The 19408-nt window shown below is 44.5% G+C and overlaps 1 long non-coding RNA gene across 1 annotated transcript in view; it reads right to left on the reverse strand.

Moving 5' to 3' along the window:
* Window positions 1-578: 578 nt before the first annotated feature.
* The window catches only part of LOC141585602 (uncharacterized), a 142964-nt gene continuing 124134 nt past the window's right edge, over window positions 579-19408 (reverse strand). Inside the window, exons 4-7 of the long non-coding RNA XR_012519157.1 lie at window positions 15077-15163; window positions 12845-12894; window positions 10744-10841; window positions 579-3750 (exon numbers count right to left, since the gene is read on the reverse strand). This is a non-coding gene — a long non-coding RNA (uncharacterized LOC141585602). The remainder of the gene's footprint in view (window positions 3751-10743; window positions 10842-12844; window positions 12895-15076; window positions 15164-19408) is intronic.

The following is a 19408-nucleotide window of genomic DNA, read 5'->3' on the forward strand; positions in this document are numbered from 1 at the left end:
TGGCTTTATCATGTCACTTTATCTTCACGGTATTCCAAACCTGGCATTATCCATCCGGCTTTATTAACCCCCTCTTCATACTCACTGAGTCTTAATTTTATGGCCTAATAGTTCTGACCTTACCCACCTGGCCATAACTTCTTGCTCATCATTATCCACCTGTTCTTAACCCCCTTGGTTTCAATTTGCTGACCTCGATCTCTGTTCAAGTCACAGGTGATCTTGCCCATGAGGCCTTACTCCACTGCCATTACTCCAGGGCATTTCCCATCTTATTTTATGGCCCTGGCCAAGCCCCATTAGCCTCACCCACTAGGCCTAACATTATGGACCTTAACCCCATGGCCCGAAAAACCTGGATTAGCCACCTAGTGTTCCCAGTCTTACTAACCATAGATGACCCACATGGCCTCCACACTTGGTTTACACAAGTGTCCAGAAACTTCTGGTTTTATCTACCAGGTCTATACCACTGGATTTACCTCCCTAGGCTTACTTCCCTGGACTTGTCCCCCTGCCCTCATTCCCCAGATTTACCACTGCTTCCCCACCCCACCCCCAGATTTAGACACCTCCCATTAGCCACCTGGACTTACCCACCTGGCCTTAACCTCACAGCCTTACTTACCTAGATGACAAATATAGCTTATCAACCTGGCATTCCCTCCTGTCCTTAAGCTTTCATTCTAACTTCTATGGCCTTATCCATCACATCTTAGCCACTGGCCTTCATGCCTGGCCTTAACATCCTAGTCTTACCCACCTGAGTTCATCTCCTTGCCCATAACTACATTGGTATAATGTCTTACGGTGCCGCCCTAGCCATCCCCCATAGCCCTTAACCCCCAGTGCCTACCATTCTTCATGTAGGCCTCTGGCATTCCCCATCTTTACCCACCGAGCAGCCTTACCTTCCTGGCTTTAACTCACTGGCTTTACTCACCTAGCCATATCTTGGCCTTAGTTCCTTTGCCTTCTCTTCTTACCGTTATGCCACCTGGCCCACCTCCAGACCTTTACAGCCTGGGTTTGGATGCCCAGCATTAATCTCATGGCCTATGCCATTTGCCTTAGCCCTGTGACTTTACACACCTGATCCTAACCTCTTGTCCTTCAGGTGTGAACTGCCTAGTGTTACTCAGCTGGTCTCCACGTCATGGCCTTACCCACTTTGTCTACCAATCTGGCTATATCTCTTTGTCCTTGTCAGCCTTACCTACACCCCTGGCCTTACTCCCCTGGGCTAAGCCACCTGGTCTTAAATAACCTCCTGGCATTACTCACCTGGTCATAATCTTCTGGCCTTACCCAGTTGGCGTTAATTTTCTACCCTTATCCCCATAGGCTCCCGGGCACAGCAGAGCCTGCGTTTCTGTGACTCGGCTGAGGCCAGCATGAGAGAGACTTCCTGGTAGCCTCCTGGACCTGGTCTCTCCAAGATCAGATATTGAAAATTCTGAGTGTTCATTCAAGTGCCCTCTGTATTTGTCTGGGCTGGTATGATGGCTCACCCTTGGTCTGTATAGCCAGTGATCACATGGTCAACATAAAGCCACCTTAACCAACCTCTCATCAGGTCTCATGAGGCAGGGGGCAGTACCTGCAGCACTGAGAGGCTCAGAAAAGGGCAGTTTAACTGGTTTCACGCTTGTGGATTCTTCATGGAGGTATTTCGAGCCCAGACTGCTTCCCTCCTATTCTATAGGAATGTGGAGTTTTTAAGAAGTCCAGAAAACTGCCCAGTGGCCTTGTCAGTCTTTGAATCTTGGTCACCTGACTTCTTGGTAGTTCCTCTCACCCTTGGTGACCCCTCAAGTTTATCTGGGGTCTCATCATGGGCCAGCATTTTGTTGAACAACCTCAATTTGTTCTCTGGAAGAGTGTATTTGAGTTGTTTTTACTTTTATACTCTGAAGTCACTAAACCCATTCCTGTCTCCCATCCCACTGCCTGAGCTAAGGGGCCTTCTACAGTTGACTTGACTTGGAGTGTTAAAGTGCACTGCACTCGAGTGTGCTCCTGGCTTGAAGCTGCCACCAGGTACTCCCAGAGCGTTGCACCTCTGAGGCTTCCTCTTGGGTTGTGGATCCGTGGAAGGGCCTTGCTTCTAGGACTTGACCTTTACCTTAAATGGAGAGAGAATGGAAGCTCTCGACTGGCTTCCTGGAGAAACAGGATGCTTTGACAGTTCTGGTAAGATTTCTTCTTGAGATGTTGACCTCTGTGTGTATATTCAGTGTGATAACTAAATGTACCTTTCAGGTAACATTCTATTGTGAGTATTTTCCTCTGTCATGAAAACCCTCCTGATTTTTAATAATTGCATGAATTCTGTAAGTCGTAACTGCTTCTTAGAAGCTGCGGCGTTTTGTTTACTGGAAGTAGCCACAGCTTCAGCATTTTTCCAAATATGTAGGTGTCCTCCTGGTTGTTGCTGAAGTCCACTGCCTGACAGTAATATTTTTGTCTTTTTATGATGATATTTTGTAGAATTCTTTAACAAGAATAATTTTGGTAAAAAAAGTTTGCTTTATAATTCTTATAGATGTTGTATTTATTACTATTATTTTCTGGAGGTTCGTCTAATGGAAGGCAATAGAGAAGTCTCTTTTTTTTTTTTTTCCCAGGTGAGGTCTTGCTTTGTCGCCCAGGCTGAAGTATAGTGGCACAATCTTGGCTCCCTGCAGCCTCACTCAACTGGGCTCAAGCAACCCTCCCATCTCAGCCTCCCAAGCAGCTGGGACTGTAGGTATGTGCCACACTGCTTGGCTAATTTTTTGTATTTTTGGTAGAGATGGAGTTTCAACATGTTACCCTGGCTTGTCTCGAACTCCTGAGTTCAAACCATCCACCATCCTCCCAAAGTGACAGGATTACAGGCATGAGCCACTGTGTCCCACTGAGAAATAAGTCTTTATAGACCAAAATCTTAGTCCCGGAAAGGGTAAGTGAGCATATATGCATTAAGTTTGTTGTATTTATGAATTTGATGATGTTATAGCCTCTTGTTCAATATGGAAACTCCCATGGGAGGAGGTTTCTTGCTCTGGGAACCCTCATGGGTCATGTTGGGGCCTAATAACATTTAGGAGACACCTGCAAATGCACACCAGTAGCTGTGTTTATTCTCCTTTTTTTTTTTTTTTTTTTTTGAGACGGGGTTTCGCTCTTGTTACCCAGGCTGGAGTGCAATGGCACGATCTCGGCTCACCGCAACCTCCGCCTCCTGGGTTCAAGCAATTCTCCTGCCTCAGCCTCCCTAGTAGCTGGGACTACAGGCATGTGCCACCATGCCCAGCTAATTTTTGTATTTTTAGTAGAGACAGGGTTTCACCATGTTGACCAGGATGGTCTCGATCTCTTGACCTCGTGATCCACCCGCCTCGGCCTCCCAAAGTGCTGGGATTACAGGCTTGAGCCACCGCACCCGGCCGTTTATTCTCCTTTCTAAGTTATGTATACTATTTGTAGAAGTTCAGAAACTGAAGAGAAATGTACAGAAGAAAAGATCACTTGTTTTTCTTTCCCTGAATGATTACAAATAGCTTACCGATGCTGTGGACTCTTCCAGGAGGATCCTGTATGGCCAGCGACAGCAATGTCATTTAAAATGAAAGAAGGATCTACCATGGGGCCTTAATGCACAGTTCATTCAAAGTGGGTATCTTCTTTATCAATGAATCTTCTCTGTAGCGGATACTAAAGAGTTGATATTTTTCTTTCCCTTGAGGAATCTGAGGAGGAAGTGAGCTGGAGAAGGTAAAGACACAGCTCATCAATGATCCTATAATTTGCAGAATTTTCATTTTAGACTTGAAAGTGCCACTGCCACCAGTATGTTTGTGCGTGTCTGTGCTTATGCTTGCTTCCTCAGGTAAACTCTTAGAACTGCTGGATGGAAAGGACAATGTTGGAAGCACTGACATGCGGCACCTCGCCCACTGTAAGACTGCAGTGGTATCAAGCTGTGATGATTTGCACAAGAAAACTGAAGTGCGCTCTGTTATAATATTGGTAAAAGATCAGCCTATGGACAAGCCTACCTTCCCTGAGAAGAATTGTCTTGCAGAAGTCAAGGTGATGTCAGTGTGAGTGTTTCGAGTCATCTCATCCACCTCATATGTGTCAGGCAGACTAGGAGTCCAATGGCCTTAAAGTGTTATGGTTTTAAGTTCTGTTTAAGCAGTATGATTTCTGATTTTAGTAGTTATTTGTGTAGTATTTGTAGTTATTTGTTATTTGTGTGATTTTAGTAGTTACCTTTTTACTATGAACAGTAGCCCCTCCTAAGTGGTTTCTTGACTTTGGAGAGGTTCAAAAGTTATGACCAGGTCCCCCATCTGGTTTTCTGCCACGTCTGTGCCCCTGCTCGTCCATTCTGTTCTACCCAGCACTCGTGTGGAAACCAAAGCTTGGTATGTACCTGCAGCCACCACTATCCACATGAAATCAGGTGCACACATGCTTCCTTGGCTCCTTTCCCGTGTCCTAGTCTGATTTCTTCCCTCAGGCAGAGAAAAGCAGCTTCGAGGACTTGACTTGATGACCTGAGCAAAGGTGTTGGCCTTCGAGGAGCTTCCAGTGCCTTGCAGAGGTCAGGAGTTGCAGGCCCAGCAGAGTACAGTCCATACTGCACTCCATTGGGCCTGCAAATGCTTCCTTGCACCCTTTCCTGCATCCTGGTCAGATGTCTTCCCTCAGGAAGAGAAGAGAGGCTTCAAGGACTTGATTTCATGAATGGAGCAAGGTCTTGGCCTTTGAGGAGCTTCCGGTGCCTTGCAGAGGTCAGAAGTTGCAGGCCCAGTGGAGTGCAGTCCAAAGTGCACTCTGCTGGGCCTGCAACGTGGTCAGAGACATCTGTGCAGCACAGATCTCTCTGGCCACTTTGTCCCCCTGGACTTGAATCTCCAGGTTGTGGGCAGCCCTCCCTGTGTGCCCCCTTCATGGGGGGGCGGGGGGTGGTGTGGTGGATCCTGCTTTTTTGCTCAGGCTGATCCTTGATCCTTCACTGCTTGTTTTCCAAGGATAGAGATTACATTTAAAGAGTCCTCTTGGGATGAAGGTACAGTATTTTTGAGCTTGTCATTGTGATCTGTAGCATTCACAGATTGCTTGAGAGAAATTTCTGTTTCAGTGTAACTAATTGAACATTTAACATTTTCAGAAATTTCAAACATCTTGTATAGACGTCATGAAGATGAAATAATAATGAAATGGAAATGACAGTCTCATCTGTTGTTGATTTTGAATTCCTCTGTTACCTAGATCTACCCAAGTGAGCTTTCTTCTGATTGTATACTGGTTATCTCCTTTGAAATTCTTGTAACAAATCTGTACTTAAACCTATAGTGAATTCAGTTGTGAACCAGAGATGAAACAGGGGGATTAGACGTGAATTCCTTGCATCGTGCAAAACCTTCTGTTCTCCACATCTCATCTCCCTTTTTGCTTAACCAGAGTGTTTCTGTAGCCTCAGTTGTGGGTCATGGTTGTTCTGCTTTCGCATGTGCTTTGGGACAGGTCGGCTGTGCTCCTGAGGTCAGTGGGCAGTGACTGCCTCAGCCCCTGTGGTTCACCTTGCAGGGCCCTCCTGCTTCTTTCCAAGCACCAGGACTCCCGCCCGAGCACTCCATCTCATCTGACTTCCCTCTCAGAAGCTGCTATGTTAAACTTATTTTAAAATAGTAAGTGACATGCTCATGCTGCTTGAACATTTTGAAGTTTGTAAAGGTGCAGTGACATCCCCCTCTGCTCCATTCCCTGTATTCTCCTACCCAAGCAGATGAACACTATTATTACTTTGGTGTGTTAATTCCAGAGGATTATTTTTAACAAATTTGAGGGTGTGTGTATTGGTTGAGCGTGCAGTCCTCACTTCCCCATCAGATTCTGTTCTGGGCAATAGTGACATGGGTACCAGAGGGAGCTTCTCACCCCCAAGTGCACTCTGTTTGTGGACCTGTGAGGATGCCTCGAGGTAGGAGCTGAGGTGCTACTGTCAGCACAGCCATTGCCTGCCATGGACTCAAGAGCCATCATACTTCCTAATCATAAGTCACAGCTTTTCCTTGTGTTCTGGCCCTGAGTGCCCTCCACCCTGTGTGCTCATCTGTCCCCTTGTCCTCAGGCACCTGACCCTGGGCTGTTCCTGGGCTGGTTTCAGCCTCCTGTGCTGACTTCACCAGCAGATTCCTTTTATTTCTGGTCCAGGAGTTATGAGCATGACTTTAGGGTGTGTTCTAGCTCCTGTGAGCTGCTTGCTTCGGTTATTTATTAGTATTTCCTTAGATGAAGGGTCCAGTGGGCTCCTGCTGGTTGTCCACACTAGAATGTCCTTTGATGGGTCTCTCTCATGCTCACAGGTACTTCTTATGCAGCACGCAGCCAACAGTTTAAGTGCACAGGACCTGGCCATCATTACCATCTGCCCTGGGTGCCCTGGATTGGTAAGTAAAGTTCAAAAAGGTGAAGAGGCACTTATTGAGTCAGACTATTTTTTTTTTCTTTCTTCTTTCGAGATGGAGTCTTGCTCTGTTGCCCAGGCAGGAGTGCAGGGCTGCAGTCTCGGCTCACTACAACCTCCATCTCCAGGTTCAAGCGATTCTCCTGCCTCAGCCTCCTGAGTAGCTGGCACTACAGGTATACGCACCACCATGCCCAGGTAAGGTTTTTTTTTATTTTTATTTTATTTTATTTTTAGGAGAGACGGGATTTCACCATGTTGTTCAGGCTGGTCTCAAACTCCAGATCTCATGATCTGCCCACCCTGGCCTCCCAAAGTGCTGCGATTACAGGAATAAGCCATGGCACTGGCCATTGAGTCAGATCTTAAAGGTGAAACAGAAGCTGTCCAGGTCAAAAGGGTGAGGAAAGCATAGGCCCGAGTAAGACTGGAGCCCAGAGACAGGGCTGGCGAGGAGTGGGGACTCACAGTGTGTTGCTTTCTGTCTTTTTATCTCCTCCACCTGGTTTCTTCAGTGTTGCTTTCCAGCCGTCAGGACCGACGGATTCAGAATTCCTCCAGAGAATTTCAGAAAGAGTTCAGTCCCCGAAAAACCAGCACAACATCACCATCCTGCCTTCATCTGAGAGTGGTGACTGTGCTGAGAAGATGCCAGAACTGCCTCCTTCGTCCCTTCTCCAGGAAACTGAGTCCTCTTCTGCTACTGCTGGGAACTTGGGCTAGATGTAGAGCGCCTTTTTTTATATACCTGTTTGTCATTTTTATGTCCTCTTTGGAGATTCAGATATTTCATCCATTTTCAAAATCAAATTATTAAAATTTTTCCTGTAAAGTTGTTTGAGCTCTTATATATTCTGGTTATCAATCTGTTGTCATATATAGATAGTTTCTCTAGACCTGGTTCTCCTAATGTTTTTACACATCACAGCCTCCCAGAAGCACATTCAGCTTAGGGACTGCTGTGTCTCTCTTCCTCCTTTTGCTGCTTCTGTGAATGATCCATTTCCAAGATTTCTCCTGTGTCTATCAAGGTTCTCCAAAGAAACAGAGCCATTGCGAAAGATGTGATATGTATAAAAGATCCATTTCAAAGAATCAGTCTGCATGACTGAGTGGGGCTGGCTTAGCTCAAATCTTGATGCTGATGTCTTAAAACAGAATTCCTTGTTCTGGAAATCTCAGTTTTTGTTCCAAAAATCTTCAACTGGTTATGTGAGCCACACCAACATTATTGAGATAATGTGAGGTATGTGTATGTATACATCTGTATACACACATACAAATACATATGAAATTACTTATATGTAAACCAGTAAATATATCTAAAAGGATGAATATATCATTAGTGCCCCGCACATAGTGGGTAATCAAGAAATCTGCTATATCCTCATGGAGTAGTTTCTGCCAATACTCCTGGTTACTTGGAATGCTGAGAAGGGAAGATTGCTTGAGCCCAGGTGTTTGAGTCCAGCCTGGGCAACATAATGAGACCCTACCCCAGGGGGGATAGGGTGCACCTTCTTCACCCTCTCTCTCTTTTTTTTTTTTTTTTTTTTTTTTTTTTGAGATGGAATTTAAGTTTGTCTCCCAGGCTGGAGTGCAATTGCATGATCATGACTCACTGTAGCCTCCGCCTTCTGCATTCAAGTGATTCTCTGCCTCAGTCTCCCAAGTAGCTGGGATTACAGGCGTGCACTACCTCTCCCAGCTAGTTTTTGTATTTTAGTAGAGACAGGATTTTGTCATGTTAGCCAGGCTGGTCTCAAACTCCTGACCTCACGTAATCTGCCTGCTTCGGCCTCCCAAAGTGCCAGGATTACAGTTATGAGCCACTGTGCCCCACCCTCCCTTCTGTTTTCTAAAGGCCACTATTTGCTGTGAGTATTACTGGTCTCCTCATTATTCACAAATCTTTTTTTCTTCTATGTGTCTCCTCCTGTTTCTTGGTTATGGTTGTCTAGTTATGTCGAGGGAGGGAAAGATTTGAGAATAGTGCTGGTATCTTTCTTGCATTTCCTCACTTAATCCTGAGCCTGATTTGTGTGTGAGGTCATGTTAGGGAAAAAAAGGCAGCATGGGAGTGAGGCCATTAGCTTACGCTGAGCAGCAGTATACCTGGGGCACATCTGTGATGTTGGCTGGGAGAAATCATGGATGCTTCTAGAAGTGGAGGTCCTACTCACCCATTGGGGAGGTTAGATGCCCTCCCTGGGCTCTCAAGATGGAAAGGAAGCTGAGAGTGGGCAGTGGGCCTGGGGTGGTTGGGAAAGGGGTAACAGAAAGGAGCAAGTAGGGCAATGGAGAAATGGCATTCCCGCTGTAGCTTTCTGCACTGTTTTATGATTGACTTTTGCATGTGAACCTTCTAGATGTGCAGGCACAGGGTAAGACTGTTGGAGCAGGGCCAAGTCAAGGCTGGATAGGATTTTGGTGGCACAAAAGGAAACTAGTATTAAAGGTCAGGCATGATGGCTGATGCCTATAATCCTAGCACCTTAGGAGGCCAAGGTTGTCAGATCACCTGAGGTCAAGAGTTTGAGACCAGCCTGGCCAACGTGGTGAAACCTCATCTTTATTAAAAATACAAAAAAAAAATTAGCTGGGTGTGTTGGTGTGCGCCTGTATTCCCAGCTCCTAAGGTAGGCCAAGGCAGGAGAATTGCGTGAACCTAGGAGGTGGAGGTTGCAGTGAGTCAAGATCAGGCCACTGCACTCCAGCCTGGGCAACAGAGGGAGACTCCATTTCAAATAAATAAATAAATAAATAAATAAATTGGTATTAAAGCCAGACTTGTGATTTGCACTCAAATTCAAACAATTTAAGTTTCTCACACATTTTCAAAGAAGTAAAGGCTCTCTTGATGTGAAATAGGCTCGTTGTGGACTCAAGGAAAATTGATGATGTAAGGAAATTTGGAGAGTTTGGATCTGTTTTACCAAAAACGTATGATTTGTAAAAGATCATTTTATCTTTTTTTCATCAATGTGTGCATCTCCTGTCCTGTGTTTTCATTTAGAATATGACTAATTCTGAGAGCAATTCTCAAGGGGAATGTGGTTAAATACATACGGATTTTATTAATTACAAAAATAAGAAAGGAATCTGTTTTCATTTTAAAGTAATACACATGTGACTTACTGTGTCAGGATATATTAGTTATTAGCATCAGTTTGGACAGCAGTGAAAGAGGATTTACATGGTAAATCATTCAGAGTTGGTAAAGATTGTGGAAACAGGATTAACTAAAAAGCAAGACAAATCTTGAGTCAGTATTTCAGAACCTTCAGCTCTAGCCTAGAATCTTCTGAGACAAGAGTTCTGAAGACTTTAGTCTTTAGTTGCTATTTTATCTTTAATGCTGTTTTTCATTTTTTGTCCCCCCCCCCGCCATTTGTTGTTTTTTGAGACAGAGTTTTAGTTTTGTTGCCCATTCTGAAGCATAGTGGCATAATCTCGACTCACTGCAACCTCTGCCTCATGGGCCCAAGCAATTCTTCTGCCACAGCTTCCTGAGTAGCTGATGTCGCTTGTGCCACCTCAGCTGGCCATTTTTTTGTATTTTTAGTAGAGATGGGGTTTCACCATGTTGGTCAGGTTGATCTCAAACTCCCGATCTCAGATAATCTGCCCATTTCAGCCTCTGAAAGTGCTGCGATTACAGGTGCGAGCCACCGCGCCTGGCCTTCAATGCTGTTTTTAAAAGCTGGTTCTCTTGCAACCCTAGACACTGCCCTGATAGGTCAGTAGTCTAGACACCCTGTGTGGAAGTGCCTTGAATCGCCTGCACCTTCTGGGCCCTACAAGTAGCATAAGGACCTTATCAATCATGCTGAGCAGGAATGCCTAGCTTCCCCTCAGGTGACTCTCCCAAAGGTGGCTCCAATCGGGAAGATCCAAAGTTTTCTTGTGACACATTAGGTGTGACCCCCAAGTGAGAGGATTGTTGTCCACTTTGGAGGCTTTGCATTTTTACATGGTCCCCACCCATCTCCATAGCAAAATAATAGTTAATCTTAGTTAGCTAACAGTCACCGAGGGCTTGCTGCCTGCCAGACACCATCCCCACCTGTGATTCTCTCTGTGCCTCATCTGTTAATTGGGAATTACAATAATATCACCCCCACAGTCCAATTAAATTAAATTAAATCACACAGGGAGATGGACATGCTTATGTAACATGTGGCCAGTGCATATAACAGTACAATTCCCTGCTGTTCCCTGTCATAATACGCATAACTATTATGCAAATGTGGTTCTTGAAAAAGTCATTGAGCACTTACCAGGCCCTAGGGATACAGTTCCCCTGCAACTTGCATTCTAGTGGGGAGAGGCAGGAACAAATGCTAAAATATGCAGGATGCCAGGAGGGGTCCATGCCCTGAAAGAAAAGGGAGAGGGTGAGCAGTTGTGTCAGGATAGTCTCTCTGATCATACAGCATGTGAGCAGAGACCAGGGGATATGAGGGAGCAAGCACCAGTGCTATTTGTGGAGGAAGACGGTATGTGTAAAGGCTCTGAGGTTGGAGCATTCCCTGAGGATAAATGGCAAGGGGGAGATGGAGGAAAGGACATCTCCCTAGATGGAGAGCCTAGAGGGCCCTGGTCATATGGAAAGAGGCTCCTGCAAGATGGAGGCTCTCAGAATCGTTCTCTTTTGCTTACATCTAAACACATGTCTCTGACCTGCATAAGGAGCTCAGATGGCTGATGGTAGTCCGGACTACAAGTGAACACAACCACACTGGGCTACTTATTACATTTTTTTCTGTAGAGACACGGTTTCACCACATTCCCCAGGCTGGTCTTGAGCTCCAGAGGCAATCCAACCAGTCTCAGCTTCCCAAATGGCTGGTATTATACATTTTTGCCTCTGCGTCTTGCCCGCTAAGGTTTAATTTGTGGGCATGTGCATGCGTAGGAGCAGATGCACTCACACAGTTTACCCAATACAAAGCCTGTAACACTTAATTATCTTCTTTTTTTTTTATTTTTTATTTTTTGAGATAGACTCTCAGTCTGTCACCCAGGCTGGAGTGCAGTGGCATGATCTTGGGTCACTGTAACCTCCGCCTCCTGGGTTCAAGCAATTCTCATGCCTCAGCCTCCTAAATAGCTGGGCCCACAGGCACCCAACAGCATGACCTGCTAATATTTGTATTTTCATTAGTGATGGGATTTCACCATGTTGCCCGGGCCACTCTTGAACTCCTGACCTTAAGCAATCTATCAACCTCAGCCTCCCAAAGTGCCGGGAAGCCCAGCCAATTACCATATTTTAATGACCATGTTGCCAACGTGATGCTCAATGTCTTCCCTTTTGAAAAGTTAAAGATACTGTGGTTCACTCTGCAACCCACATCAACTGGTACAGGAGCTCTATTTCTCCTCTGGGATTGGATGGAATAGGTGAAGAAACACTGCACCTCCATGGGCTCCTGACTCTGTACAATGTTATCTACCTTTAGCCATTTTTTACTCTTCACGTGTATGTAACAATCAATAATGACACTTTTAAGAAGGTAATGCCAGTGGAAATGACTAAGAAATGTTGAAGACTTTATGGTCAAACATACCTCTTCATTGAAGTATGTCCCTCGTCCTTGTAGATTTAAGTTCCCCTCCTAGTAAGTAGCTAGCTAAGACTGCAGGTGGGTGCCACCACTGTGGGGGCCTAACTCGGAGCTTGCTGCAGAAAATCCCACGTGCCCCCCCCTTAGATCCATGGACCAGGGTTACTTTATTTTCACATGGAGAAAAAATAGGAGGTATAGCTATCCAAAGGTGGGGTGAATCCAGACAAGCAGGCGTGGTCATGGAACAGGGTGCCCCACATTTAACCTAGGCCACCTATTTTCTGCAGTCTTGCTACTCAAAATTGCAGGCTCTGCAAACTGAGAGACCATAAGGATCAGCATCAACTGGGAGCTTGCCAAAAAGCAAAATCATAGCCCTACCCCAGACCTGCAGCACCAGAACTTATACTACACAGGAATCCCAAGTGACTCCTTTGCCTTGTTGAAGATTTGAGAAACAAGTGCCCTAGAATACACTGGGAGGCCATTTGAGGTGTTTGGGTCAAATAGAGTGATTTGAGGTTTCTCCTTCATTTACAGTTTCTCAAATAAGACATCCCTTTCAGGTTAACCCATTTCACACTACCTTTTTAAGAAAAAAATCACCTAGGGCTCATGAGTTCAACATTCTGGGTCTTGTCACAGTAAATATTTATGAAGCACCTCTTTTGTGCAAGGCAGTGTGGCCTGAGTGGAGATGGTTTGGATATTCCATGATAGAACCAGAATATGGAAGTAAGCTTCTTTGTTTACATCTTATAAACTTCTGTGTAAATTAGCATAGGGGTTTTTGAAACTGCTTTCATACCTGTACTGATCATCAGTATAACTGCAACGTTTGCAGCAGTGGATGGTGAACTGAAAAAAGCAAAACAGACAGATTCAATTGTCACTGAAAATCTCACATTCAGATTCACAATGAATGTTTGGTTTTAAAAAAGCATTAGATCTGGGCCGGGCGCGGTGGCTCAAGCCTGTAATCCCAGCACTTTGGGAGGCCAAGGCGGGTGGATCACAAGGTCAAGAGATCGAGACCATCCTGGTCAACATGGTGAAACCCCGTCTCTACTAAAAATACAAAAAAAATTAGCTGGGCATGGTGGTGCGTGCCTGTAATCCCAGCTACTCAGGAGGCTGAGGCAGGAGAATTGCCTGAACCCAGGAGGCGGAGGTTGCGGTGAGCCAAGATCGTGCCATTGCACTCCAACCTGGGTAACAAGAGCGAAACTCCGTCTCAAAAAAAAAAAAAAGAAGAAGCATTAGATCTATAATTCTTAATAGATTGTAGTTTGGTGTCAAATCTGTAACTCAACATACTCCTACTGTTTCCTACCTTATACTGTTTTTAGTGCTCTTCAAACATGTTATCATCCTTATAATTAGCAGTAAATATTAAACATTTTTAAAACAGTTTTTCATTTGTTCCCAAGAAGGTAAAGCATGTTTCCTGTAATCTCATTCACGTAGTACTTTCTGCTGTAAAATCCTCTTCAACACAGTATAAAAATAATCCCATTTAAGTATAATTAGCACAAATTCAGAAGAAGTGCTATTATTTAATGAGTTTTAGATTTTTCAAAGTAAATTAATTAGAAAGGTCTTATGTATACTAACTGGGAACTTGATAGAGCTGTTCATATTAACTCTTGCGGAGGGTTTTCCCTATCCCCACCCATGAACTGCAGGGACAGTGACATGGCAAAGGCTGGCCATCCTTCTTGGATGACATTTTACTTTTACGCTTCTTTTTTTTTTTTCCTATGTAGGACAATATTTCCTTGGGCCTTGATTTAAGGAAACCTAAATTTCATGTTCACCTTTTACCAAGGGAGCCTGTATCAGTGGTTATATCAACCTCTTTGTGGCACTTGCACACAAGAGACAGGGTCTCCCTCTGTCACCCAGGATGGAGTACAGTGATGGGATCATTGCGCGCTGCAACCTTGAACTCTTGGGTTCAGGCGATCCTCCCACCTTAGTTTCTTTGTTACCTTGATGTGACTCCGTTTGCCCATTTTTTTGCTTTGGTTGCATTTGATTGTGCAAGAATTCTTTGCCCAGACCTATGTCTTAAGTGGGTTTCCCCAGTATTTTCCTGTAGTAGTTTCATAGTTTGACGTCTTATATTTAAGTCTGTAAATACATTTAGAAAATTATCTTAGTTCATCATTTATTTGGAATTAAGCTGTGTCTTTGGGAATAGCAAATGTGTAGTTTAGAATGTGTTGCTTGGTTATTTAAAGTTTGGGATCAGAGAGTTATACAAATAAAACAACAAGCAAAGTGCTGCCATCCTATTTGTAAGGACCATGTGTGCAACTGGGTCAGAGGAAGGGCTGGAGGCCCAGCCTCAGTGCTGGCTAGCTTTCTGACTGTAAGCAAAGTCTTAACACAGCTTGAAGCCTCTGTGTTCCTATTTGCCAATTGGATGCAAACCCCCCTGTGTCTTCGGTTCTGATCAGAATGAAAGGAGTCAAGGCAGGTGGCCAAGCTCGGTAAGGGGTCCATCATGTCATTCTGGTACTCTGGTACTGGGAGCATCGAGTCTTCTGGGCCTTCCGTGGCACTGAAGCAGGGGTCATGGGGCCACTGGGTGGCGCCAGCGATCCTCAAATGGCAAAGATGGGAGGACAGAAAACAAAGACCAGGGAGGGCTGGAGGGAGTCATTCTGGTCTTCATCCAGAAAACCACAGGATTCCTACTTGGTTTGCAGGCACTTCTCTTTTTGTGGCTGGACTTAGTACATTGGTAAAACTGAACTCAAATAAATTCAAAACTTTGGTTATTATATGTTGTTAACACGGTTAACAAATGTCATGTTCCTTCTGAGAATCCTCATACGTTTGGAGAGGTTTCTTTGAAAATTCTACGAGATTTTTAATTCCTTAAATTATGTAAAACTGTGAAAACACCCCTGCAAGCGTTCGGAACTCCCGAGGACCACTTTGCCAGGAGGGCCACTGAAGTTTCCTTTCCTACACTCCAGTCTTTGGATGCTGATGCCTCCAGAGATTAGAAATGAATGCAATTCTCCCCTACCTTGCAATGTTGGTATGATTGCTGCACTGGAGAAGTCACCCCATCTTCAATGAGTCTCTTCAAGTTTCATCCACCTTCCAGAAGACACTAGGCAAAGGACACAGTTATGGACTTTCACTCAGGGATCATTTACTTTGGGGGGAAGAATGCTAATCAGAAATAGTTTTCCCTTGGTTTTTCTAAAGTGATCATGTAATCTTCAAGAGTATTTCACCGGGGGAAAAATGGGCCACGTTGGCTCTTAATATCTGGAGAAATGGTTTTATTCGTCTGTAAATAGGCTGCCACTATCCTGGCATCGTGCATGTAGTAATTCACAACTTGGCTATATCTTCTCTCAGTTATTGGAAGAATCCCTAAATTATGGATGATTGGAAGGAAAATAAATCTGCCTTTTAATACCTCTCCTCTGTCTTTGTATTATTTACTTACAGGCCATATTTTTAATCATCCTATCCTTATTATTCCTTTGCCTTTTTGCCAAAAGTTGGATCCTTGGGTTTTGGTCTGAGGCTGAGTGAGATTAAACCAGAGCAAGTCAGTTCCCTAGGTCAACCTGCATAACCCCCTTCATCTTTCGCCACATAAATGATTATAAGTTTTCTCCCTTCTATGGGTGGGAAAGTTTGTTTTAATTTAAAACCATTCAGATTCCTATTAGTTCCTTGCCTGTGCATCTCTCCTGAAGTGTTATTTTCTGCACATCATGGGGTTCTTTTGCTCTACTGCTTTATGGGAAAAGTTTTCTCCTGCTTTTTCATACTGAAGCTTGCTTCACTCCATTCTCTACAGAGAACACAACCATGGATGCTTTTTAAAATGTGTTCCCATTAGGGCGGTGGTTTCCAGTAGTTGGCCTAGCCCACTGCCCATTTTCCGGGGGTCCTTGGGTTGATGCAGGAGATTGCTTGCTGAAGAGCTTGATCCCAGGTGGGTAAGGGATTCACTGCTGGGACTGTGTGTTTTCAGGTGACCAGTTCTTGACCTTCCTGCCTACTTTCCTGGTTTTGATTAGTCCTAATGGCTCTGCAGCCACTGATGTTAATGTGGAGACCCTAGGGTTGGATTCCAGGCTCTGAGTTCCGTGGTTCTTCCTGCTCCTTAGCTGGGACCTCAGCTCTACCCTGGAGCCCACTGTAGATTTAGATCTAATTTGTTCCAATTGTGATGTAAGTCCACAGTTAGAAGTCCACAGTTAGCAAGAGAAATCTATTGCTCAGCCACCTTTATTCCACACAATCCCATTCTTGATATTTGCTTTTTCCTTTGGCACAAGTTTTCAGAGGGGAGGATGTTTTATGCTTTTATAGCAGTGTTTTATTTTTAAAGAAACTTGAATATCCACAATACAGTCCTGTTACTTATTAAAACAACAACAACAACAACAACAACAACAACAACAACAACAACAAAACACTGTAGAAGGGGGCTTGGACCAATTCAGTGAGTGTATAATTTTTTCTTTGCCATGGAAGCAACTATGAAAAGAACTCTCAGCTGGCATCTGGATTGGTAAAGCATTCAAAAGTGGGTCTGCTCTGAAGAGGTGGTGGGTCATTGAGGAGAGAGGGTTTTTGAAGGGCTGCTCAGGGACCCTCCAGGTACCTGACCTGCTTCTAGCCAGGCAACTTGGAAGTCAGCAGATGAGGTGATTGCTTGGGTCTCTTGAAATTGTGGTCTAGGACTGTGTTTCTAAGACATCTGCAACCCGTTGGGAGTAAACAGGGTTCCCATCCACAGCTGTGGTAGTGTTTCTGAAGCATAGACATATTAATACTCTAGCCACAGAGATTTACTGGTAGTAAATCAAGATCTATGTGAAATTTGAATTTTTTTCCTATTACGAGCATATATAATTATTTTGCACCAAGGAAGCATCTGATTTTTAATGTTTTATCCTTTTGTAATTTGGACTAATATTCATTTCAAACACTAAGGACTTTTTTTTTTTTAAATATATTAGAATCGGAGCCCAGGGTTGGGGATACCAACAGGGCACAGAGGGTACTCTCACAGGGACTTAGAGCCCAGCCACCCTTCACCCCCAAGGCTGCTGTCTGCCTTTTCTCTGACCAGAGTCCCCAGGCTAACTGTACCTTCTTTCTTTGACCCAGGGAACGGCTCCCAGGGAGCCTGGCGCTCTCTGCCCAGGATGGCTGCAGGATGCCTGCAGGGTGGAGGGCGGTTTGCTGTGCACCCTGAGGCCAACACTGCCAGGAACACAACGAGGGCAGGCGGATGCTGGGCAGTGGTTGCACTCTAGGGCCGGCTGGGGGACTGTCAGTGCTCCCAGACTGGAAATGCCTGCCGGGCTTGAAGCCAGTATTACCCATGCCGTGCCCCTTGTGAATGTCTTGACTCTGCAGAAACCGGCTTAGTGTCACTTACCATGGATCTTGTGTCAAGTGGAAAAGCGCTTCGGTTTGATGAATGTTTGTGTCTGTGCCAACACCCTAGTGAAATAGTAGCCAATATAACAGCATCAGTGGCGGAGGCTTGAGGAGAGATGGGGTCTAAGGGCTGGGAGGCTCTTAGCGCTGCACCGGTTCCCTCCTCAAAAGCACTTAGGGGAGGGATGTGGTCTCTTCTGTGCATGTGAGGATACCTAAACTTCACCTTAATATTTAATTTGAAGCCTCCAAAAACTGAGGAATATGTTACTGTGTTTTAATAGTTACCCAGTCTCCAGTGCTTTTGTCCAAAAAAAGGGCTTAAAGAGAAAGGGCCGCTGTCCATCTGGAGAGGCAGAGAGCTCCTCTCCCCACTGACTGGGATGAGTTACTCCTGTATGGGTGGATTTTTTCACCTGTGTATCATGAGACCCCCCAAGGGTACCCTCATTTACTTCTTAGGATCTATAAACCAACTGAAATTCTATTCCTGGTTTACAAAATACACTACTGCTGGCAACAGGGGTTTGCATCCAGAACTGACACTCTCCTAATGCTGAAACCAAATTACTCATATCAAAGACTCTTTAGCTGTTGTTATGGACCCAGTGTTTGCATCCCACAAAAATTCTTATGTGGAAGACCTGTTGCTGTAAAGAGTCAAACTCTGCAAAACATTTAAAGAGATTCTGCATGAAATATGAGTGACCAACAGCCCAAGACACAGCCTCAGGAGATCCTCAGAACATGTGTCCAAGGTGGGTGGGTTACAGCTTGGGTTTACACATGCTGAGAGACATAAGACATCAATCAACACATATAAACGATGATGGACTGGACAAGGAAAATGTGGCATATATACACCATGGAATACTATGCAGCCAAAGAAAATGATGAATTTGTGTCCTTTGCAGGGACATGGATGAATCTGGAAACCATCATTCTTAGCAAACTGACACAAGAACAGGAAATCAAACACCTCATGTTCTCACTCATAGGTGGGTGTTGAACAATGAGAACACAATCACATGCTGGGGTCTGTTGGGGGGAATGGGGGAGGGACATGGGGGGTAGGGAGATTGGGGAGGAATAACGTGAAGAAATGCCAGATATAGGTGACAGGGGGATGGAGGCAGCAAACCACATTGCCATGTATGTACCTATGCAACAATCCTGCACGATCTGCACATGTACCCCAGAACCTAAAGTTCTGTCCAGAAAGGCAGGACAATTTGGAACGGTGGGCTTCATGGTCATAGGTAGATTCAATGATTTTCTGAGTGGCAATGGGTTAAAAGAGTTATCATCTACAAACCTGGAATCAATATAAAGGAGTAAGTTAAGAGGTTGTGGACACCAAGGTTTTATCATGGAGATGAAACCTCCAGGTAGCAGGCTTGAGCTCCTATCTGACCTAAAAAGATGCCAGACTCTCAATTTATTCTCTTTTGGATTAGGGAAAGGATGTGGAAAGGAATGGGGATTCTCTACAAAATGCAGAGTTCCCCACAAGAGACAGCTTTGCAGGATTATTTCAAAACATGTCAAAGAAATATATCGAGAAAAAATACTTAGATTTATGTCAGGCCCTGCTGTATGTCATGTGATACTATACTAGAGTCAGGTTGAAATTTGATGTCTTGTTGCTACAGAAAGTCTGTTTGGTCAGTGTTAAGATCTCTGTTTTAATGTTAATACTGGTCAGCTGTACCTGAATTCCAACCAGAGGAGGGTATAATGAAGCAAGTTTGATCCCCACCTCTTATCATGACCTGAGCTAGTTTTTCAGGTTGATTTTGGAATGCCCTTGGCTCTGAGGAGGAGTACATTCAGTCAGTCAGAAGGCTTAGAATTTTATTTTTTGTTTATAAGTTCTAATCTCCAATATGATGAATTAGGAGGTAGGTCCTTTGGCAGGTAATCAGGTTTAGTCGAGGTCTTG

The sequence above is a fragment of the Saimiri boliviensis genome, chromosome 9, assembly GCF_048565385.1.
Source record: "Saimiri boliviensis isolate mSaiBol1 chromosome 9, mSaiBol1.pri, whole genome shotgun sequence".
In the NCBI taxonomy this organism is placed as follows: Eukaryota; Metazoa; Chordata; class Mammalia; order Primates; family Cebidae; genus Saimiri; species Saimiri boliviensis.